The sequence below is a fragment of the Columba livia genome, chromosome 2 (genome assembly GCF_036013475.1).
Source record: "Columba livia isolate bColLiv1 breed racing homer chromosome 2, bColLiv1.pat.W.v2, whole genome shotgun sequence".
In the NCBI taxonomy this organism is placed as follows: Eukaryota; Metazoa; Chordata; class Aves; order Columbiformes; family Columbidae; genus Columba; species Columba livia.
Window position 1 is genome coordinate 79,547,759 of NC_088603.1, and position 22,750 is coordinate 79,570,508.

General features: G+C 37.0%; 1 long non-coding RNA gene across 1 annotated transcript in view; it reads right to left on the reverse strand.

The window, feature by feature from the left end:
* Nucleotides 1–10,479: 10,479 nt before the first annotated feature.
* Nucleotides 10,480–22,750, reverse strand: part of LOC135578844 (uncharacterized) — a 62,307-nt gene continuing 50,036 nt past the window's right edge. Inside the window, exon 3 of the long non-coding RNA XR_010470984.1 lies at nt 10,480–12,474. This is a non-coding gene — a long non-coding RNA (uncharacterized LOC135578844). The remainder of the gene's footprint in view (nt 12,475–22,750) is intronic.

The following is a 22,750-nucleotide window of genomic DNA, read 5'->3' on the forward strand; positions in this document are numbered from 1 at the left end:
TCTCTGTGTAAGTGTGGCTAAAGTCCTCATAGGGCAAAGCACCAGTACACTGTGGATGTCTACTGTGTCTTCATTGCTTATATGTTCAGCCAATTCCCTCATGAGATACATTTTCTTCATACTCTTATTATTATTATTATACACATTCTGTTGCTGTTGCTTTCTTAGCAGCACGGCTTGTGGTTCAGTCACACTGGGGAATCTGGGATGAAAACTAACACTTCACTTGAACTACCGTATGGGGCCCCATTCAGTAATGCATTATAAGGTTTCCTGAGCATGCCTCACATTTTTTTCTGAGCAGATCACTAAGGTAAAATTCATACAGCTATCCTAATCTTCCATTCAGAACAGTTTTTCTCATTCTACGTAGATTTTAATGGGAAAAGGGCCTAGTTGTGGCTGTTTCTCTACACGTCTTCTAGCTAGATGCAAGTGCTGAATCCCAGATTGGGCTCCCATTGTATTCTAATCTACGTTACTGGATATTAAAGAAAATGCTTGGCCGGTTTGTTGGTTTGTTTTCCAAATATCCCTGGTAGAATTGACACTGTATTACTTAGCTGCCTACAGACTAATCATATAGTCTAAGGGATAGTCATGCCTAATAGGCAGGAATTAGGGCAGTCCCAAGACAAAGAACAGGAAAGTGGGATGTGAGGACTTTAACAGGCAGTAGTTTGAAGGGGCTGAGCTCTGTCTACTTGTTGTTTTTATTAGCTCTCCTGACAACAGCAACAACAGCAATGGCTACCAAAGATGTAATATTTACAGAACACCATCTCCTTCAAAGGGATGCAACCATAAGCCTCCTTACCCAAGGTATGTATGTCCCACACCCTCCAGTAGACCTGACTTAGCAGGGTAACGAGTGCGAAAAGCTCAAACCTTTGTCAGGGCATGCGCCTCTGACATAGGCATGATCCTCCAGGCCATACCCTGCCTAATCACTGAAATACTGGAGGATATCCAGGGATATCCTGGAATTCAAAATAGCCCAGACACAGAATTCCCTCTGGCCTTAGTCAAACAGAGCTGGCAGAGGTCAAGGTTGTGGCTGGAAGTGATCTAGTTGAACAGGTTTAACAGGGAGATGTGAGCAACAGCGTAAGCCTGGAAAGAACATGGAAGTTGCAAATGAAAATAACTGGACTAACCTGGGCCATTGTCTTATATGTGTTCAGCTAACACTGCTCCAATTTAGAAGGACACACTGAATGAACATGTTCACCAGAGAACCAAACGTAGTCCCCTACCACAAAGTCCTCTACTGGCTGCCAATGTCTGTCTGAACAGACTTTGCAATCATCCCCTGCTTTTTCCAGATGCTCTTGAAGAAACAAATGTAGACCTTGCAACCACTCAAAGGAATCCTCAGAAGAAAACCACTGGACAGCTAATAGAGTAGCTGGATGGCCACAGGGATGAAAACTATACTGTGTGAGAGAGGTGTGCTGTGGGGAAGAATAGACGCTACTGGTATAGACAAATTCTGCCAATTCTGACATTCAGTCAACCTGGTGGCAAATAAAGCAGTTCACCTGTTCAATCTGACCATTCAACTGCAGATGATATGGGCTAAGAAGAGGGAGTTGGACCCTCAGCAGGCCTATAAACTTCTTCCAAAACTGGGCAGTGAACTGATCCCCTTGATCTGTCACCATGTGATCTGGCAGACCATGGCAGTAAAACACGTATTGCAAAGACCAATGTGCAGCAGTCTGAGGAGCTGTGGGCAGCTTCTTTGGTGGAACAAGAACAGTTGGCTTCAAAAACAAGTCCACCACCACAAGCACTACTCTATGCCCTTAGGCTGTAGGTATCCAACACTGTTCAGCCAGAGCATCAGTAGTGGTCATCCCATGCACAGAAAGTAAAGAAGCTTCAGCTGGCACAAGCACAACAAAATTTTGTTTGGAGAAAAAATGATGGGGGGCAGGTCTACCTCAGCAGTTCCTACTGGGACATCCTGATGTGACAGGGCATCCTGCCATTCTGTTTTCCTGGCCTGTAGATGTTTGAAAATGAGAGAAAAAAGTTTCTCAGCAGGCCAACAGGTTGGGCAGGAGAGTCATTTCAGATTCTGAAAATACTGCAGATTTCTGTGGCCTGTCAGAACTAAAATGGTCTCATCAGGATCTACCACAAATTGCCTTTACCCACTAAATCCCTCATGGGTGGTCAACAGCTCTCAATCCAGACACAAGAATGAAGCAAAACCTACCTTTTCTTGAGCCTCATGATGACACCTGTTTCGTTGACGTTTGAGTCACATTCAATGTCTGACCCAGTAATGCTGCTACTTCCTGTGAACGCTGTGATTAGAACAGTTGCATACCTTCCACACATCACAGCAAACCTTTAACTGCATCCTCTGCAGAGACATCCAGAGGGCTATAAGGACGAGGCATCTTCACCCACTGTTTCCAGCAGAGATGGTCGCATCAAGGAAGTTGTTAAGGCCTGTCCAAGCTGAGACAAGAACAAAGGATGAGAGTGATCAACAAGTGATAGATTAAAGAAACAGAGCTCTGCCTACTTGCCAGTATTATTAGCTGTCATGACAACAGCAACCAAAACAATGGCTACCAAAGACATAATATTTACAAAACGTCACCTCATTTGAAGAGATACAAGCATAACCTTGACAGCAGATCACCTTAGATACGTCTCTAAGACACCAGTTGAAAAACCTTCAGAGATGAATCACAAGCCCATGTACATAGAAATACATGCAACGGGTAAAAGGAATATTTTGTAATTTTCTAGGAAAATATGCAGCTTAGGTTCATTCAGTATTCTGAATGGATTACTAAAAACTTTCTTGGAGTTATTTATCAGAGTACTCAGTACTTGAAATACATGTTACTTTTACTGATTTCACCTCTAAGAGATATTTGAGTAGTATAAGCTGCATAGCTCCACTAAAATCTATGAAATCATAATGCTTTACATGAACTGAAAGTTTGATAACTGTAAGCTATAAAAGAAACGTAAGTTCTCCAACAGAATTCATTCTTAGACTCCAGTTTCTGCAGTGAAAATAGTCACTATTATGAAAACAAGTTTAGCTTACAGCATATATTTTATATTGCTCACTTTAATTTGTAGTTCCAATTAAACTGTCTTCTGGGAAGTTCATTTGATGGCAAATCTGTGCCCAGTTTTCACCTATATCCATAAACCAATGTTAAAAAAAAGCCACAACACATTATTTTCTACTACAAACAATAAGCATTTTGTATTCTTGTGTATTCTAAAAAGTCTCATGGTAATTGTGAAATGTGTGATGGAATGAAAAAAAAAAGTATGTTTCTAAACTCAAGGAAGCTGACTTAATCCCATTTTTAACACAACTGACCTTTGGAGCTTAAGAGAAAGAAACTCTGTCTTCTTGTTTGTTTGTTTGTTTGTTTTTCCCTACAAAAAAATGTGAGATACTGATCTAAAGTCTGTTGAAGTAAAAGAAAATGTTACCAATTATAACAATAGGATTTTGGCAGTTCTTTAATGTCTTAAGCACTTATCTTTGAAAATAAGGAGGAGTACATGTATTTAAGTAAGTAATCTATGCAAGTTTTGGTATAAAAACAACAAAACTTTCCTGCAAAATGAACCAGTCAATGTATTGGGTTTGCCAGTTCTGCATATCATAAAAACTAGACAAGTACATAATCCTGGAAATAATACGCATTGAATAGAGGAAGGTGGAAGCACATGGAAGTGTTTCAATGTGTGTACCACTGAACAGATACCTCTGCTTCCTCCATTTCCTGCTCCCCATGGCAGTGCCATTATAGATGGTATTCACTGTGACCACTAAGAAGAAATACCTCTTTCTCCTTTTTTTGTTGATTGCCAATGCAGAAAGATTCTCATGAGAGGATCATCTAGGTAATGTAATTTCTCATCTTGCTCCAATGAATTTGAAAGAGAAGTGGGACAGGCTACTCCTTTAGTTATCGTAGTCTGCATTTTTTCCTGCCTGTATCCTTGTGTTACTACTGGAATCAAGTTTTGAGTAAAGACCCTTCCTTTACCATGCAAAGGAGATGTGATTTTAAGCCGTTTGAAACAATAGACTGGAAAGGCTTTGGCACTAGAAGGAACAAAGGGGAAACATTGTCTCTGAGGGCTTCATTCTCAACTAAGCATAATCACAAAATGGCTTAGCCTTCTACTGACATCAGTAGGCCTGTCAAATCTGGCTGGACTTGGATTCAGAAGCTAATGTAGTCGCTTTTCTTGACAACCCAGACTATGCTAAAGTCCCTGCCTCAGCTAAAGGTTCTTTATGGACTTTTTGGCATTTTGGAACTTTTAAATATGCAATGGTGTGAAACAGAAATTTGAACATTAATCCTTTCATGGTAGTTAGAGGTCTGACTGCATCATTCTAGGAAGGTAAAAGATGTTCTGAAGGCAATGGAGAGCAAATGGTAGGTCAGTTACAACAGGCAGAACGCAGAAGGAGATAGGTGTTTTCTCAAGTTACCAAAGCCCTAGAAGGATAGATTTATTCCTAACTCTTGTAAAAACTTACAAAATATTTCATCACTCTTCAAGAAATGTTTAAAACATACTGTACCTATGAATGAATAAACAGTCCCCAATTCACACCTTTTTTCAGAAAAGTTTGCTCCAAAAAAGCCCTGTATCATCTTTATCTTCAGTGTTTCTTGCATAAAACAGCGAAAAGTATTGCATGTGATGGGCATGAAGTTAGCCATCAGATCTGTTTAGATCTGTGGCAAAGGAGTTGAACATTTTCTCTGACATAATTCTTGTCTTCAGGAGCATTTTAAAAGGTGAGTCTTTCAAGGGAGTCTCAGAGTCTTTGGCAATTACCTCTGTTAAAATTTAAAACAGATAACTGAAGTCTGTAGGGACTTCTGAAAATTCACCATCTTAATTTTTAATACAGATTTGTTTTCAATAAGTGTAAATATGGACTTGTTTTGCTCTTTACTGAGCTCAACTCCAAATCTCTGAAGACAGCTCAACAAAATAACAGAAAGCATAAAAATCAATATGAAAAAAATTAAGTGCACCATTAAATTTTAACCCATAGGACAGTTCAAGATCAAAACTGGAATCTTAAAAAAAACTCATACTGATTATAAGAGTAATAGGAGAGACAACTGCCAATAATATGGTAACTTCCAGGGTAATATTCAGCCACCATGAACACAGTGAAAATTGTTTGACCCTCCACAGGAGAGTTGATTTTTCTCAAGATTTGGAGAGAGGGAAAATAGAAAGAAAAAGAAATAGTTCTGAAATTACCTAATTCCCAATTATTTAATTTAAATTTCAGGCAAAAATTAACCTCCTGTAACCTACATGAGAAATTAAATAGCTATTCATTTTCTTTGTCATAGGTCCACTCAAAACCATCAGTGCAAACCTCCCTGAACTATGGTATGTGCCAGGCTTTTGTAACCCATACAGATGAAGTTCAGCACAAACTGAAGGAGAATAAAACCCAAACAAGTGGAGATGTCTGCTCCTTTCACCCCCTGCATTAACAAAGAAAAACACTACTCAAAGTTTACACTGTGAATGAACTTTTACCATAGTTCCTTTGTATGCTTAATATCTGTGATGTTACTCAGCTGGACACTGAGATTTACACTAAGCCTAAACAAAGTATTTTCCTTTCCAAAATTAGCTTTTATATCAGCCTTCTCTCTTCCATCCACCCACCCTTCATTTTTTTATGTGTTTTTTTTTTCTTTTTTGTCTGATCTGTGTTTATCTGTGTTTTCTTTTTCTTTCTACCTTTATCTCTGCAAACCTTTGACGTTGAGATATCATAATCTCCGACTTTTCTTTATGCAAACCCATGGAACATTACCTAAACTGGCAATGTTGCCTTTGAAGGAGAATGAACCGAAATCTAAGTATATTAAATGTCAAAGAGCATAGACATGTTAAATAAACTTAGGATTTACTTTTTTATTAGTATTATTCCATACTCATAATTCCATGGAAAAAGTTTATATTGTTGTATGTCACAGATATGTTATTTATAACCCTAAACGTCTTAATCACATAATGTTATACATTTTAATGAAAAGCTGCAGAGGTCAACTTTTGAAATTAAATCCAAATGTCAGTTTGTAGGACCACCCCTCTTATTACTGAACCAAGCAGTAGCTATAAAAAGGATCTTTTAGGACTAATGCTATTCTCCTTCATGGGAAACCAGAGATTTCCTCCATCTATCTAGAGACTGAAATGACTTAAGTTTTGAAACATTATTTAGCAACATCATGAAGATTTGTTACTATTAGGTTTCTATGTCTTACCCAGCTAGTAATAACCATGTAACACGCTGTGTTTTTTTTTTTTTTTAATGTTGAAATCTTTTCATACACACAGTTGCAATTGCTCTATAAAATGCTGAAACAAGGCAAACAAACAGCCTTTTGTGTTCCTTCCTGCTCACTCTACTGATAATCTATCAATCATTTGAACATTTACAGTATTCAGTTGACCCTGATTTTGTGTAATTATTGAAGACATTTAGACTTGAAACTGGCAAAGCTGGAGATTGTGTTTAGGAGATTGGGTTAGAGTCATCACAGAATCACAGAATGGTTGGGGTTAGAAGAGACCTCTGGAAATCATCTAGTCCAACCCATCTGCTAAAGCAGATTCACCTAGGGCAGATTGCACAGGAATGTGTCCAGGCGGGTCTTGAGTGCCTCCAGAGAAGGAGACTCCACAGACTCTCTGGGTGGCCTGTTCCAGTGCTCTGTCACCCTCAAAGTGAAGAAGTTTCTCCTCATGTTTAGATGGAACCTCCTATGCCTCAGTCTGTGCCCAGTGCCCCTCATCCTACTGTTGGGCACCGCTGAAAAGAGTCTGGTCCCATCCTCTTGACACCCACACTTGAGGTATTTATAAGCATTTATAAGATCCCCTTTCAACCTTCTCTTCTCCAGGCTGAACAGACCCGGCTCTCTCAGTCTCACCTCATAAGAAAGATGCTCCAGACCTCTAATCATCTTTGTAGCTCTCTGCTGTACTCCCTCCAGTAATTCCTCATCCTTCTTAAACTGAGGAGCCCAGAACTGGACACAATACTCCAGATGCAGCCTCACCAGATGCAGCAGAGTACAGGGGAAGGATAACCTCCCTTGACCTGCTTGTCACATTTTCCCTACTGCACCCCAGGATACCATTGACCTTCTTGGCCACAAGGGCACATTGTTGTCTCATGGTGAACTTGTCGTTGATCAGAACTCCCAAGTCCTTCTCCACAATGCTGTTTTCCAACAGGTCAACCCTTAACTTGTACTGTTACCTGGGGTTATTCTTCCCCAGGTGAAGAACCCTACACTTGCCCTTGTTGAATTTCATCAGGTTCTTCTTTGTCCAGTCCTCCAGACTGTACAGGCCTTGCTGAACGGCAGCACATTCACCAAGAGCATTTTCTTCAGTTGCTGTATGAGAATTTCATCAGCTTGCATTTCATCAGCATGTATTTCAATTTCCCTAGAAGAAAGAATTCCTTAAGCTTTGTTTTTACTTTGACTACAAAAGATATGATTGAATTTGTTTACAGTTTGTCAGCAATAGTTTTTCTCCTGCTTTTCTTGCTATAGTAGTAGGAATGTGTGTTTGTTATCTCCTTCAGGTATTCATAATCCTTCATTGATTTACAGCACGGTTCATGATGGTGATGCAAATGGCATGCACTTAATGGAGTGAAGTCACAATTGCTCTGTAGCTCATAAGAACATGTATACTAGTGAAGCCTGTAAAACACTACTTTTTTAAATTGGTAACATTTGACAGAATTTATATCTTATTTAAACTGACATAACTAAATACTAGACAAAATAAGGAGCAGTAACAAAATAAGTCATCATCTCTGGGTGTATATAGGTGTGCAAAACACACATTCTCTCTCCAACACACATGCACAGACAGAGCAAGTCCTCTTAAAAACTGGTATGTTTTAACCTAATCTACCAGTATTTAACCTCAGTGGATTTCTAATATACTGTACACCTTGGATACTTCTCTTATTGTTATAAAACATATTCTTTGGAATGGAATTTAAACAAGCTTCAAATTTTAGGTGATGAAGCACTTGAACCAGTCCTACTACAATAAGTACAAGTTTTGAATGTGGTAGAGGATAAAGCAGGATACTGCCCTTATCCTGTTTTCACCTGGAAATTTCCTTACCATTTACATCTGTGCCAAGCATGCTGCTTTTCTGAAATTGCTAGTTTTCACTAAAGTAAACAAATAAAGTTTAAAGTTAAGTTAATACTCAACTATCATTGTTCCTGTAGACGGTAGCTTCTAAGTGGGTCAAGTTGAACGTTTTGCTGGCAAGTCATTTACTAAACTTGGGTCAACAGATATCAATAACAACTGAATATTTTTCTTAAATCTCCTTCAGTATAAATGAGAAGGTAGCTGCTTTTACAGTTTATGGCTGATTTTACTGGAATAAATTGAAGACAGAGTGAATAAGGAAAAAAATGTGAAATTTTAAGGTGTCACCCCTTTGGGGAAGCTATATAATGCCTCTGGTAGAGATTCCTGTTTGAGAAACTAGAGAGTGAAATATTTGTAGGCAGAATTTGTACTGGTTTCCTCTGCAACAAAGTGTGATCTTTCTTTCCCTCCATTCTCTTACTCTCAAGCTAAGGGTTTAAGGAAAAATAGAAAACATCTATTTTATTAATCTAGATCCCAGTCAGGATTAGTCCCCCAAAGTTGTCTGCCAATAGGAGTGCTGTGAGAGAAGAACCAATTCCCACTTGTGTTTTCAAAATTATGCAGCAAATTTTCGTGTGCTACATCCTTGAATATACTGTCATGTTAGGCATTTGTCTTTTCCACAGGACACTTGCCTGGCTGGTAGCTAAGGACATTACAAAGCACAAGGCATTTCAAGCTGTGCTATTTCTGCTTCCCTCTGGGAGCCATTTTTCTGCAGATAATCTACTTTTTATACCTCATATGACATTCTAGCAAAGTTTACATGTATCACAATACTTGGAACATTACCATTGAATAGATACACGACGCATTTCTGTAGAGAAACTCATGAAAGCACCCTTATTGTAAACAAAATACTACCAAGTTCTTCATCTGGAACTAAAAAAAAACAGATTCTGCAAACTTATTAAAAAAATAACGGTGATAGTAACGAAGAGTAGGTCAGTTTCACGGGTTATTAACCTCAAGTCTGCTTTATTAAACAGGAAAATATTTTAGTAATTTTAATAGCTGTATTAATTCTTGGGCAGGTCAGAATTAGGTCCTTTCTTAATAGGTTTTCGAGAAAATGTTTTGAAGATCTTATTGAAAGGGTTGCAAATAAAAATATTATTGTCATACTTCAGGGCTCTGCACCTAGACTTGAGAATTTACAGCCAAGAAAAAAGTATCAATGAGACAGAGAGTCCCATTCTGCAATGGGAAAACAGTGTGTTTAGTACTCAAAGGCCTAAAATTAGAGAGCTGGATCTTTATCATAAAAAAGTAAGTGATTTCTTATGCTTACACTTAGATATTTTTTGTCAATTGTTTAGTGACCCATTACACCAGAGAATTTGAAAAATATGTAATTTGTCTTATCAGTCATAACTAACCAACATCTAAATGTTGAATGCTGGGACCCGATTATCAGTATCAATCTTTTCACCAAAAGCCCAATGGAGAGAAAACAAGTTTAACCAAAATGAAATAGGCAGAGAACTTCATAGGATGAGCAAAGGTCTGGAAAACAAAAAGATTTGGTATAGAGATCTTTTAAAGGAGTAATCACACTGCTATGACATGCTTTAAAACTTCTCTCTTCACATGTATAGTTTGCTTTCTTAGTGTTACAGTATGACTTGCATCACCTTGATGCCTTCACTCTGATATCTATGAGTCATAGGGTGTAATACTTTATGAAACATCCTTTAATTCTTTATAGTCATAGCTTGTAATCCCTTGCATATTAAGTGTCGGAAATCAAATGGACATGCCTGTATTTAACTACCAGGTATTGTCCCCATGACTTTTCTGAAACAATTGATAAAATAAAGCTTCATTTACAGATTAATCCTGTCCATTACCTGTAATATGTTGGATTAGATATCTAGTTCGCCAGCATAATCAATATCTGCCAGTGCCTCAGAACATATACCACCTTTTTTCAATGAAAGTGTTCATCATTGCACAACGTTGATGGTCTGTATACTAAATGTAGTTGATCTGCAGTTTATAAAGAGAACTTTTACAGTTAATCATGTTACAAAAAGATTAGTGTCCTTTCTTTTTTTTAAACAAACAAACAAACAAAAACAATGCATTGGTGAACATGTCCAGCTGAAAGGAATAAAACTCAGCAAGATGTGCCTTCCTAATTAGTTGTTCAAATAGCTTCTGCCTATTCATGGATTAGTCTCTATCAGTGTCAGTAGAAAACAGAAATATTTTAATTTATTTTGAAGCCGTTGAACTAGAGATATGAGCTGCAGGGTTGTTCTTGCAAATAGGTGAGCACCTCTGGGAGACATTCTGTGTTTCAAACTCTCATCATACCACTGGGAACTGAGAATGCTGAACAGAGGAGAAAAATAATTCAAAATAATTTCTGCAAATATTTGCCCACTTTTTAAATAAAATCAGTTTTTCTTTGCACCTTATTTTATGTTCAAACTTGATGAGTATTGACAGTATATTGGCAAAAGTGAATGATAATATTTATACTTGCAGTATTATCATGATCATTCAGTCAGTGAAGAAACAAAAAACATCATGAAACACCTAACCACCTAGATAAGTTGGCATAGATGATTTGTTAACAGTGCCCCTGGTTCAAACTCTGTGTTGGATCCTTGCTAGAGATAAATTGGAGGGATTTTGGTTTTGCACTGTGTTAAATGTTTCTTAATTGAATTCACAGAATAGATCACACAAGGATAGTAATGCAAAAGAGATAATCATGTCTCATTTATTTATCAGTATGATTCAGTAGACAAAGTATTCAAACTTAGAAACCCAGATGCTTTGATTACTGCAACATCACTGTTTTGTATCTTCCCAATCTAAAAAATGAGCGTATTTCCTGTTTTGCAGTCAAGCTCTTTGTAATCTAGAAGTATCTGCCTACACATAAAAGAAGATAATATTTTTATTCTAGGTTTCAGTCTTCTGCAGCTTCCACTGACTTGATCAGGTCCACACTAGTCTTTCTTAATGTACCTTAGGATTATATGACAAAAAAAAAAAAAAGAAGAGTATAAATGAACTAACTAACAATTAAGGCAATAGGGAAACAGACAATGTAAAAAGATATTAATTTTGTATTCTAATTTACTAGGACAATAATAAACAAAACAAAACATACAATAAAAAATAAAAAATAACATAAAACAAAACAAAACAAAATAAAATAAAATAAAATAAAATAAAATAAAATAAAATAAAACAAAATTCTATTCCATTTGAAATTCCTGAGGGATTTTTAAGTATCTGTTCTTTGAAACATTAGAGAAAAAGCAGAAAAATCACAAATATGCATTCTTTCCACAGCCACAAATGATAAATCCAGGCCGTTAACAAAACTTGAGACTTACTCTCCCTTTGCATTTCCTGGTTTTACACCATTATAGTTCCATTTGGTACAGTGATGTTGCTCTTGATTTGCCTTGGCAGAATTAACTTAATTAACAAGAAAAAGCTCTTCTGTTTTTCGCCTTTCCTTTTTCATCCTGTTTTTTTTTTTTTTTTTTCCAAAAATTGGCTAGTTAGCCAGTTACACTGAATTACACCTCTGTCATATTTCACGTCTCCCTCAAATGCAGATGTGACTGCAGGCTTGGCTTTTACCAGGTGATCCCAATTCAATTAGAAATGAAACTCAGCATGCTACATGGCAAAGTGAATGAGTATTCTCCTGAGGAAAGTAAGAGCAGATCTGTAACACTAATGTTCAAAATCTTACCTGAGATAAAGGGCTCACATTCTGGTCACAGTATAAACATCTTGTAGTTCTCTTCCTCCTTCTTTCCCGTTTACCTGTTTGGACTGTCTGCAGATTGGGACAGGGTTTCTTTTCACAAGATCTGGTAGAGTAGAAGGATTCTCACCCAGGCTGAAAACTGTAAACACTGTTTCATCTGAACATAGCACATGAAAATTATTCCTGACTAGTGCTACTTAGCATCCCTTAAAACCACCTTTGCAAAACTATGTTCCAAAAACCCACAACCTAACTGCCAAATTTCTGCAGACACTCTTCCCTTCATACCTCAGCCTACCACATTCTCTTATCACTTGCCAGCATTTCCAGTTCTTCACCACAATCTTCACAGGTCCAAGTCTCTCTCCCACCAGCAGTCAAATCCTCCCTGGATGTCATTCATCCCAGTCAATGTTACAAATCTTGCTTTAATCTACTGGAAAGTTTCCTACAAGGCATATGCATATTCAGTGTTCTGCCTTCTTGTCCTGAGAAGTGAGAAAAGGATGTTAGGAAAAGATAAGTATTTCTGTGATAATGCTTGGACAACATGTTTGGATCTTATTTGTTCAAGACTAAGAGTGCCTGCTCTCCAAAGCACCATACAAGCATTGTTTGCCAAGGTTTAATTAGGAACTATAATAACCACATGGCAGATTTTGTTTCAGGGTTATCAAATTAAAAATGACCTAATTAGACAGAGAACAAATCAACAGTAACTTCAGCTCTAGGACCTACATGAAGTCTTAGATCACTTTTCAAAGGATGTCAGTTGAGTTGATGTCCCTATTACGGTCTTCAATAAGAAACTAAAGACTGGAATGTTAGACTACTGTTTATTCTAAACCTTTGAGATTACTTCCTCTGGTGGTTACGCTTAAGGAAATCCTACATAAGACAACAGAAAAAAATCCTGTCTTTTTGTGTGAGAAGTTTGTGTTCTTGGCCAGCTGGGTCCTGTACTGCTTTATGTTCTGTTCTATACCAAAATTATAAAATGGTTTCTGAATAACATCCTCTGTTGAGGAGAACTAATTCTAAATTTGTTGGCTTTAAGCTGAGTCCATGTGTGCAAAAAATGTTTTTTCTTATACTACAACAAGATTCAATGATCCATCAGTTTGCAAAGAAAAACGTCCAGTTCTTACTAGCTCTCTGTAGAAAATTGCAGCATTTATAGAATATGTGACCAGTTTGTGGCTTCCAGGGTGCTATTAAAACCTTTTATTTGCATTGCGATAATACTGAAGAGTCCAATGACAGGTCTAGACTCTAACTTGCTGGATCCTATACAGATGAGAGAACAAAAAAGATAGGCCTAGTACCTAAGAGTTAACTGAGAATCCACTTTTGAACCTTCCCATTTCCTACAATGTGAACCAGGTTAGCAAGGCTAAAATTAGTTAATTTGTTCTCTTTTATGATGAAAATAAGAAAGTGCAGACTTGAAAAGCATGGTGATGAAAGACAGGGTGAGCGTGACTTTTTCCCCTCAGCATACCACTCCCTTCCCATGTATTAGCCCTGGTGAACTATGTGTGATCTGCAACCTTCCATTTTCTCACAAATATTCAATGGGCAGGATTTAGTAGTGATTATCTGAGTTAGCACTTGGGAAAGATAGCCTGAAGGTAAAAATGAGGAAGAAATGCCTGAAGTTCACCATGAAACTCTGTAGAGAGTACAATGCACAGGAGGGAAAACCTACTGAGCAATTTTAAGTGTTATTTTTCAAGTTCATTAATAAATGTAGAGAATTTTAAAAAGAGAATTATGCTTCCTGAAGTCCTGAGAGATTTTATTACCAACTGTCTGAAAATTATCATTTTTATAGATAAGCCAATTAAGGGGAAATAAGGCACTTGCATCGTACCGTGAGTACTAAACAGGGAATTTAAAAGGTTCTGTTTCTGCTTAATAATTTAATAAGATTTTGTGTTTTGTATTCTCACAATGGGCAGCTGAAGAGCAAGAAAATTTCTGTAATTTCAATTACAAGTGAGTTATTTATTGATTTGGGATATATGAGGACAGGAATCTTCATTGTTATATACAGTTGTCCAATAGCAACTATTTTTGTTTGAAGAGGTGAAGGCTCTGAAATGGTGATTCACAGTCCTGCATAAAGGTGATAATGAGCGAGCCCAAATTACATCCTGGGTCTAATCCCGCTGGCTCTGAATAGTGTAAAAGCTCTTATTTGTCTTAGTGAGCTTTGGATCTAGCTGTTAACTGCAGGTCTGTTGCTCAGGCTAGAAGTGGCAATATGGTAAAGGTGTCATCTGACATTTTAGGAAGTTTCATAATATGAGTGCTCAGCCAACATCCATTCCGTCAATTAAACTCACATTGTGATCCTAGAATGTTTTGCTGTGCATAAGCACATAATTCAGCTTTACAGTGAAGCACTCAAGGAAAGCATACTGTTATGAACAGAGAGGGAGAGAAAAAATGAAAGACACATAGACAGAGACCATGGCACTGCTGTGGATCTTTATTAGTATGCATGGAGACATGTATCAGCCTCTGCAGACATAGCTAGGTACCCAGGAGAGGCTTTATCTGAGCCTATGTAGGTTGGTTTTCAAAGATGCACAAGGTAAAAGAGCTTTCTATGAGTGCTTGTTTTATGATTGTAGCTAGTCAAATGCTCTTGTTTGATTTTTTTTTTACCTTTTTCATAGAAATGAGTTTTTTGAATAAAAACAATGTTTCAATGCATAGTTTTTGTTTTCTTCAAAAAAAATCCAGTAATGAACAGTCTTGTGTTTCACAATTTTATTTAGTTTGATGCCATAATCACTTTAAAACAAAACTAACAAACAAATGAACAAATAAGAGATCCTACAGAAAACCAGGCTTTATTTTCCAGTAAGTTGTAATGAGAATATGTGAGCAAATAAACTAAACTCTTTAAACTAGGTTGAAGATTTTGTGCATGTTGTGCTACTGCCACAGCATGGTACCAATTCAAGGCTTCGTAGGAGCATAAGCCAATTTATTTGGTCCTCATCTTTGGAACGACAACAGAGTAGGACCTGGGGAAAGGAAGCCAGAGGAAGAAAGAACATGTTCCTCTATTCCTCCTCTCTCCTCTCTACATCTCCTGCCCTTTTAACTGGTCTGATTATTCTGCTCTGCCGCAAGTATGCCAGAACTGTTTCTTCCTCAGAAAAGAAAAAAAGCCAAGCCTGGATTACAAAAATGGAAAAACCTCAGGGGAAAGAGAAAGAAATAAAGGACGGTGGAGCTAATGAGCCCATGCAACCTTCTAGGGAATCCTTCTTTAGCCCCCAGAATAATTCCAGTAATTGCCTTTTGTGAAAGTAGAAGTAGAAAGTTGTTCTCTGTTTTCCACTGTTCAGTCAAGAGATAGCAACGAGCCAATTTGACAACATACTCTGCTCAAACAATTGCACTTTCCTCCTAGATACAAGCAGAATATGTAGCTGCAATTACACAGGTGTTGTGTAAAGTCTTTGTGCATAAACTGCTGCTTGGTTTGCCTAGGAAAAAAGTCTGGACCTCAGCGAGGACCTTCGAGTTCTACTGGGCAGAGTGGGGTCGACATATTAAAGACCACACAAGCTAAGCAGATTCAGACATGTTTTTCACTCAGCCTTGCTAATGAGAGAAGACATTTTATTTTGGCATCTGACCCAGGGGCCAGGGTAACAAGATAACATATTACTTATTAGCTAATACAGTTCAGTGCAATAACCTTTTTTCTTTCTCTCTTTTCTGCATACATTGGAGAAATGTAGACTTTAGCACATGCTTCCAGGAAAAAAAAAAAAAAAAAACAAAACACAATCAAGCATATTTACATTATATACTACTCATTGGTATAAAAAATAGTAGTTGAAACCCCTGGCATAGCCATATATTATCTATATGCTGCTATCTGAGTATTCTGCACATATTTTTCATCACAACGTAGAGTGGTACTGCTCACAAATGTGAAAGGGTTGCTCCTTTATATTGCACCTATATGTGTGTGTGTATGCATGCACACACACATGCACGAGCACACATTCGTGTGTGTGCATGCATGTACATTCCTCTGGCTCCATATTTGGATTTAGTTTAATGTTCCTTTTTTATTTCTTTGTCAGACCTGCACTGTCAAAGTGCAAGGAAGCAATCATAATAATGACTGACCTGACAGTCATGCTTGAACTGCTCTTGACAAAAGGCTGGTTTGAAGGAAGAGAATGTGAAGCTGTTAACCTGTAAGAGCAGAAAATGTTTACAGAAAGACCTAAGCTGGCTTGAGTTTGCAAAAAAATTAAGAGAAGGTGTGGAAAAAATACAAGCTGGTATGTATCCATTAAACTCAAAGCCAATAGTACATAATGAGATATTATCATTGCTTTAATGAATCCTAAAGTAAGACTGTTTTTTTTTAATAGCTGATGGTCCTTTCAAGAAAGACAAAGTGAAGCTGGGTGCAGAATGTGATCCCCTTGACTAATTCCCCTGAATGAGGAAGGTAGACCTAAGGGTACCATGTAACATCGGCTTCGACTTTTTTTTTTTTCCCACTCTTAACATGAGTTTCTGACTTCAAGTGTTACTCATGGAGGCAAATTTTTATCTTTTTAGCTCTCACAATTTTTTTGTCAGGAAGGGGGGTGGGTGATAGTGATGATTTCTGCACTATATAATACCTTTCTGTGTTTCCAACATTATCATCCACAGACTGAATGTCAATACTGGTGGTGTAAGGCATTACACTGAAGATCATATTTTTTATTTTAGACCATTATGCTTGTTTTTATATGCTGTTTCTTTCCTATTATTTTTTTTCAGGGACAGCTTCGTTCAGAGTAATGGAGCACTGGATATTAAATGAGTGTGTTTGTAGTCCAATGAACTCAGTATGCTGCTCATCTTGTTACTATACTTAATTTAAGTAACCTTTTTTATGCTCTGCTGGAATGGCATTTTCAAAAGGCTATATAGTAGTAAATGAGTGTATATGTCAGTAAGGATTTGCTAGAGAAATCAAATCTTCCTGACAAGTACATTTATTCATTACTATTTACTACACACTCTAGTTTGAAGGACAATTTTTGTGATCGGATCATTAACATTTACTGTCATTTTGGCAACATTTTCCAACTTTTCTCTTTGCCTCCTCTCTTGCCTGTCTCATGCCTAGCAGCCTCTGTCTAACAGAAGTTAGCTTCACAAGGATTATATCACCAATATGTTAAACAGACCTTTTTCCCCTTCATCAAACTGTTTTATTGCACAGAATGCACCTAAGTATTAAAATAAAAGTATAATACAAGGTTTCTAGGTGCAACATTAGGAATCTACTACAGTTACAACCTTAATAAACAGCAGAGAATATTTTCTTATGAGACCACCACTTCCTGATAGGCACTTTTTTTTTTTTTTTTTTTTTTTTTTGTCAGGCTGGGTCCTCAGTAGATATAAATCAATACATTGATCCCATACTGAAGACTTGCCTCTGACATTGAAAAATACCATGCAATTATGTGAAGCTTCTAAGTACTTTGCTTTTTTAGTTTTCCTTTATTGTTACTTCATCTGAATAAAATAAATTTCGGCAAACTTTTAATAGCAAAAAGTAAATGAGGAATGAGTTTTCCTGTTTAGAAGGATTTGTCCTTTATCCCAGGAACTGTAACATCGCAAAAATGCTCATAAAATTGTTGATGTGTGCAAGTGATGAAGACTGTGGGAAGCAGAGTCTAGGAATAAAGTCACTCTGCTCATGAAGATACGATGCCAGAAGAGAAGCACAAAGATCACATCTATGAAGAGTCAGTCTTTCTTCACCAACAAGACACAGTATAATAGAAATACATCTCAAGAGCTTGTGTAAAATCATTAATGCAGAACAATGCCCTTTATTTAGGCTATTTCCAGCTAAAACCTTTATATAACAAAGCTCACAAAAATCCACAAGTAGTCAAAGAAGTCTCCCACAGTCAAATTTGTATCAGAACTTTCTTTCATTTTACAGTATGGAACCTGGCATGCTAATAAGAGGTCAAGGTATCTACTTAAAACCGGTGACACTGTTTCTCGCAGAAAACCAGGGAAGAAGTAAAGGGTACCTCTATTGCTTGCATAGTGAGCGGTGTGTCAGCAGGATTTATCTGAGGATTAAATCACTCAAAGACAGAAACAGAAAGAATTGCTAAAAACAACCCACAAACAAACAAAAACCAAAAACAAAAAACATAAAAAAAATCCAAAACAAAACAAAAACTACCAACAACAAAAAAAAAACCCAACTTGCTAGAAACACTGTTAACACAGCAGAGATCCAAATAACAAACTGCATCCACTACTGCTTCAGGTCTCATCAGGTCAAACTAGAAAATCCTGTAGCATCAAGGACAGTTATAAAAATCTGTGGAGAGGGAGAAGAACTCTAAGAAATTATAGACTTTCATTTGAATTTCCACCTTTCTGGTTAAACTCTGATTTTCTGTTAGTCAGTACTAATTAAGACCCAGAGTAAATGAAACACAAAATGAAAATTTCCCATGAAAATAGAAATAATTACAAGATGCTAACAAATGATAAATATTTAATATATTAAAAAAAAAGGAGAAAACAACTTGTTTGTTTGTTTGTTTGTTTGTTTGTTTGTTTGTTTGTTATTTACATTTCTCTGGAGTTGAGACAAAAGCCCAAACTTCCATATCAGTTTTCCTGAAGCAGTCTAACATGGTTCCACAACCGGTACCAAAATCTGTCTGCTTACTTGACCAGCTATAAAAAAGAACCTAGATGCACAGGCAACCTAACACACCTGTTCTCCCCAAGACAACCATGGGGAGCCCCTGGGAAACTGGAAGTCCTGACAGCAGCAGGCTTGAGCCAGTGTTTCTGGTCAATGGAAATTACTTTAAAGACAAACATGAAATGTGCTTAGAAAATTAGTTGAAACTGTGTTGTTCCTAAGAAACATTTTATTTGTGATAAACAGCCATTTTCTGCTGGAAAAGGAGAAGTTTTAGGTGCAGTTTTTCTCACTGATTCTCATTAGAGCAGTTTAGAATTCCTATTTCCAGCTTACCTTATAGGCAGGTACTGTAGGAAGAACATCTTGCAGTTGGTAGATCCTGTATAGAGCCCAGCACAGGAGATACATGATGAACTCTAGGTTGCCTGTTTTTAATTTTCTTTCCTTACAGTTACATTTTGAATGTGAAAGTTTTTGCTGCATTATCCTGAGGCATCCCCCAAAAGTTATATGCTTTTTTTTTTTTTTTTTAAAAAAAGCCTTTTTTACTGCTGCATTTTGCAGTCTTGTCGACTCTCCGCTCCTTCAGATTAACCCAATGCCAGACTGTACCACCAGCCATGTGGTGTTGTGAGCACTGTTGCTGTAAATACATTAGTCAGAGATTCATAAGGGAGGAAATATGATAACTGAGCAGGTCAGAAAAAGCAAATGCTGGATGTTAACTTAATTTACACAGCGTAAAACAACTCAAATGATATTTACAGAGCTACATAGATTTAAAACAAAAGCAAATAAGGACAACTCTATAGACTACAAAAAAAAAAAAAATGTCCGAGCTAATACCATAGTTTATAACAAAAATTTAACATGATATTCCAGATGAAAACTTAAACATGTATAATCTGGCAAAACCGTCCTTAAGATTACCTTAATGAAGGCATGGTCTCCTTTTTGAATTATTTATCCTTCATTCTGCCTTTCAGTCCTATTTTCTGTTTGAGAATACACTCTGCAAAGATGAGTGTAAATAACTGATACTGGATAAGGCTTTCAAAAGAGACAGTACTTCATCCTTCACCCATAAACATGGTAATTCAGCAGCAAAATATTGACCCTATCAAGCTGTTGGCTCTTGATTTCTCAGTGTTAGTGTTTCAGTAATTTTAGGTAGGCTGGCTAATTTTCCCTTGGATAAAAGTTCTTTTCTCTGAACTGGAAAGGGATTTGCTGTGGAGCTGTTTAAAGACAAATAAACATAACATATTGGCAGAGACATATACAAAAGATTCATATACAGTGCATCAAGGGTGGTAACTGAAAATTCAATATACATCCCTTTTAATAATCTTGAGCTGCCTAATTTTACCAGACATAGCTAAAAAAATACGTTTGTATTGGTCTGATCTTTGTTTCTAGGTCCACCTATAATAGACTCGGGAATTGTGCCACACAATGGGGTTTTATTGTGATTTCTTTTTTGTCACTCCATAGCAGCACCAAAATATTAACATCAGAGCAGATGTAAGCTAGAAATATAGTGGTACTTTTAAGTCATATATTGCTAACCTTATCTTTGAAGTGTGCAGGAGGTGGGCTATATCACTGCTATTTAAAATACAAAAAGGATACAGGTGTTATCTGCCTTCAGCAGGTTCATTCTACAGAAGGAGAAGTGTAAAAGAGAAGAAAAAGACCGAATATAACATGTAGGGGTAAAACAACCTGCAGATGAACTATCTTTGACTTCTCAAGAATATTAAAATCTCTGAGTTTCATTTCATGTTTCATGGGTTGTGCATCATGTAATCCCACAAATGTGAGTCTTGGAAAGTAGAGAGTTGCAGGATTTTGTTGGTTCTAGGCAGTTGCTGTTTACCATCGGGGCAGGCAGGTCCATCTGCTGTGTTCTAACAAGACCTAGAAAATTCACACACTGATTTTAGAGCTGTCTCATTTTCCCAGTTTCCACCCTCATTTGATATCAGGTTCCTTATTCTACCAAAGGCTGGGAGAAGGAAAAAGGAATTTGAAATGGAGGGATCCGCTTCGGGCAAAAGAGTGGGATCTTGTGGTGTGTCTGAACTCCTGTCTATGGTGGGCTGGAGAACTAGTGACAAAAGTAAAACTGTTCCTGCAAGTGTTTCTGCATCAAAAATGGCAAGTGGAGATTCTGGAGACTTTGCAGGTTGGAAATTTGGTTGCCCAGCTTGGCAATTAGTATTTCATAACATAATTAGGTTTTAAATAATAAGGTGGAAGAAGTTGGGAAGGAGGGACAAATAGAAGTCATCTTCCAAAAAAAAGTGCCAGAGGCAGCAAATCAATCCAAATTACAATTATCCAGCAAAGGCTTATCTATCCAAGAGATAATGGGAACTCCAGACCTTTCTTTCCCCACTCTTTCTCTCACAGTTTCTGTCTCTTACAGTTTCATTTTACTTTATCTTTTAGAAAATACATGACAGCAGAACATCCAGTTGCTTATGGAAAATTCAATAGCTTTTGTGATTTAAATCAATATGATTTAACAGGTGGTTGTTTTGCTATTCACATTTGAAAAATCACTGCAAGCATAATTCTGCCATTAATAAAGTGTTCTTTATGTTCACAGCCTTGCCCAATTGTCAACTTTCCTCACATTTCTGGTAGCACCATATTTCTGATGATCCCTTCAACTTACACTAAAGTTTCTTGGGCTACTTAATACAGCCATTGAATCAGCTTTTCTTGATCTACCACCATTAATATTGGAAGTCTTTGTAGATGTTGCCATTGGTGCCAAAACCACTGTTTTGTGGTCTACAAAGCTCATAGCAGTAAGTTAAACCTTAGCTTTCTGGCTACATTTAAAGCTAGAGCTAACAAGAAGTGAGAAGCAAAGGTAACAATAAGCATTTTCCTAAAAATTTCACCACTTCTCTTAGTTGAAAAAGTTTAAATTTCATTTCCTACTATATTGCCCAGCTGGAACTATACTATTAACATTCAGACCTTCTTATGACTAAGTTAAGGATCTAAAAATTAAAAAGTTATTTGGGATGGCTGTAAATTGTAGTCCTACAAATTAAGAACCCTGTATATTCCAGACTGACAAGAAGACCATGCAAACCCGACCCAAGCAAAGAAAAGTGCTTAAATTCTGTTGTGCTGTGCTCCACTGTTTTCACATTTCAGCCTAATACAAAAACAAGAATTAGTATTATTGACCATGGTGTTTCAGGACCAGTGATTTTTTTCCTCCCTCTTTACACCTTTCACACATGCATTTCTTAATAATTTAGATTCATTCTACATGTCAGAATTGTGAGTCTGAACATTTTGAGGAGGTTCAGGGGTATTATTTTAAAAAACAAATGGCTGTAATTTGTATGTGACAGGTTTTGGCAACTTTGAGCTCAGATGTAGCCAATTTCAACTGTGATGTTAAAAAAAAAATAAATTAAAGGGTTGAAAACAATGAAGATTAAAAACAAGATGCTGTTGAAGAGGTAAAGAGTTGCTGGTAGAGAGTTTTCCAACAGACAATCAGGTGCTTATTGTGCACACACAGTACAGTACTGTTACTACATGACATATTTTTTTCTTCCTAATACAAGGTATCTCAATTACAAGTTGAAGGCTTCAACCCTGCTGAGGGTGCAGTGTCAATTGTTTGTATACTGAGGATCCCCACCAGCATATTCAGCCATAGTCACTGCAAGAGCCTGGTAAAATTAGGATTTCCTGTTGTATCAATAGGGTGGCTGCAAGCTCCAAGATGGGGGTAGTGTGAGTGGCATGTTGTATATTTTCTTGTTATTTTCTACTTGATTCAACTGCTTTATTTTCCATATTTTATAAGTAGATTAGTTGAATAATTTTATACTCTTCTATTTTTCTGTTCCAGAGTCTTGTGAACACAAAATTCCTCTTGAATTCAGTGTAGTACCAGATTTTATTAATCAATACTTGATTTCAGTGTAATTGAAGGCAATTTGACTTAAAATGTGATATTGAAATTTAGAATCAAGGTCTTTCTTGAACACAGCTAC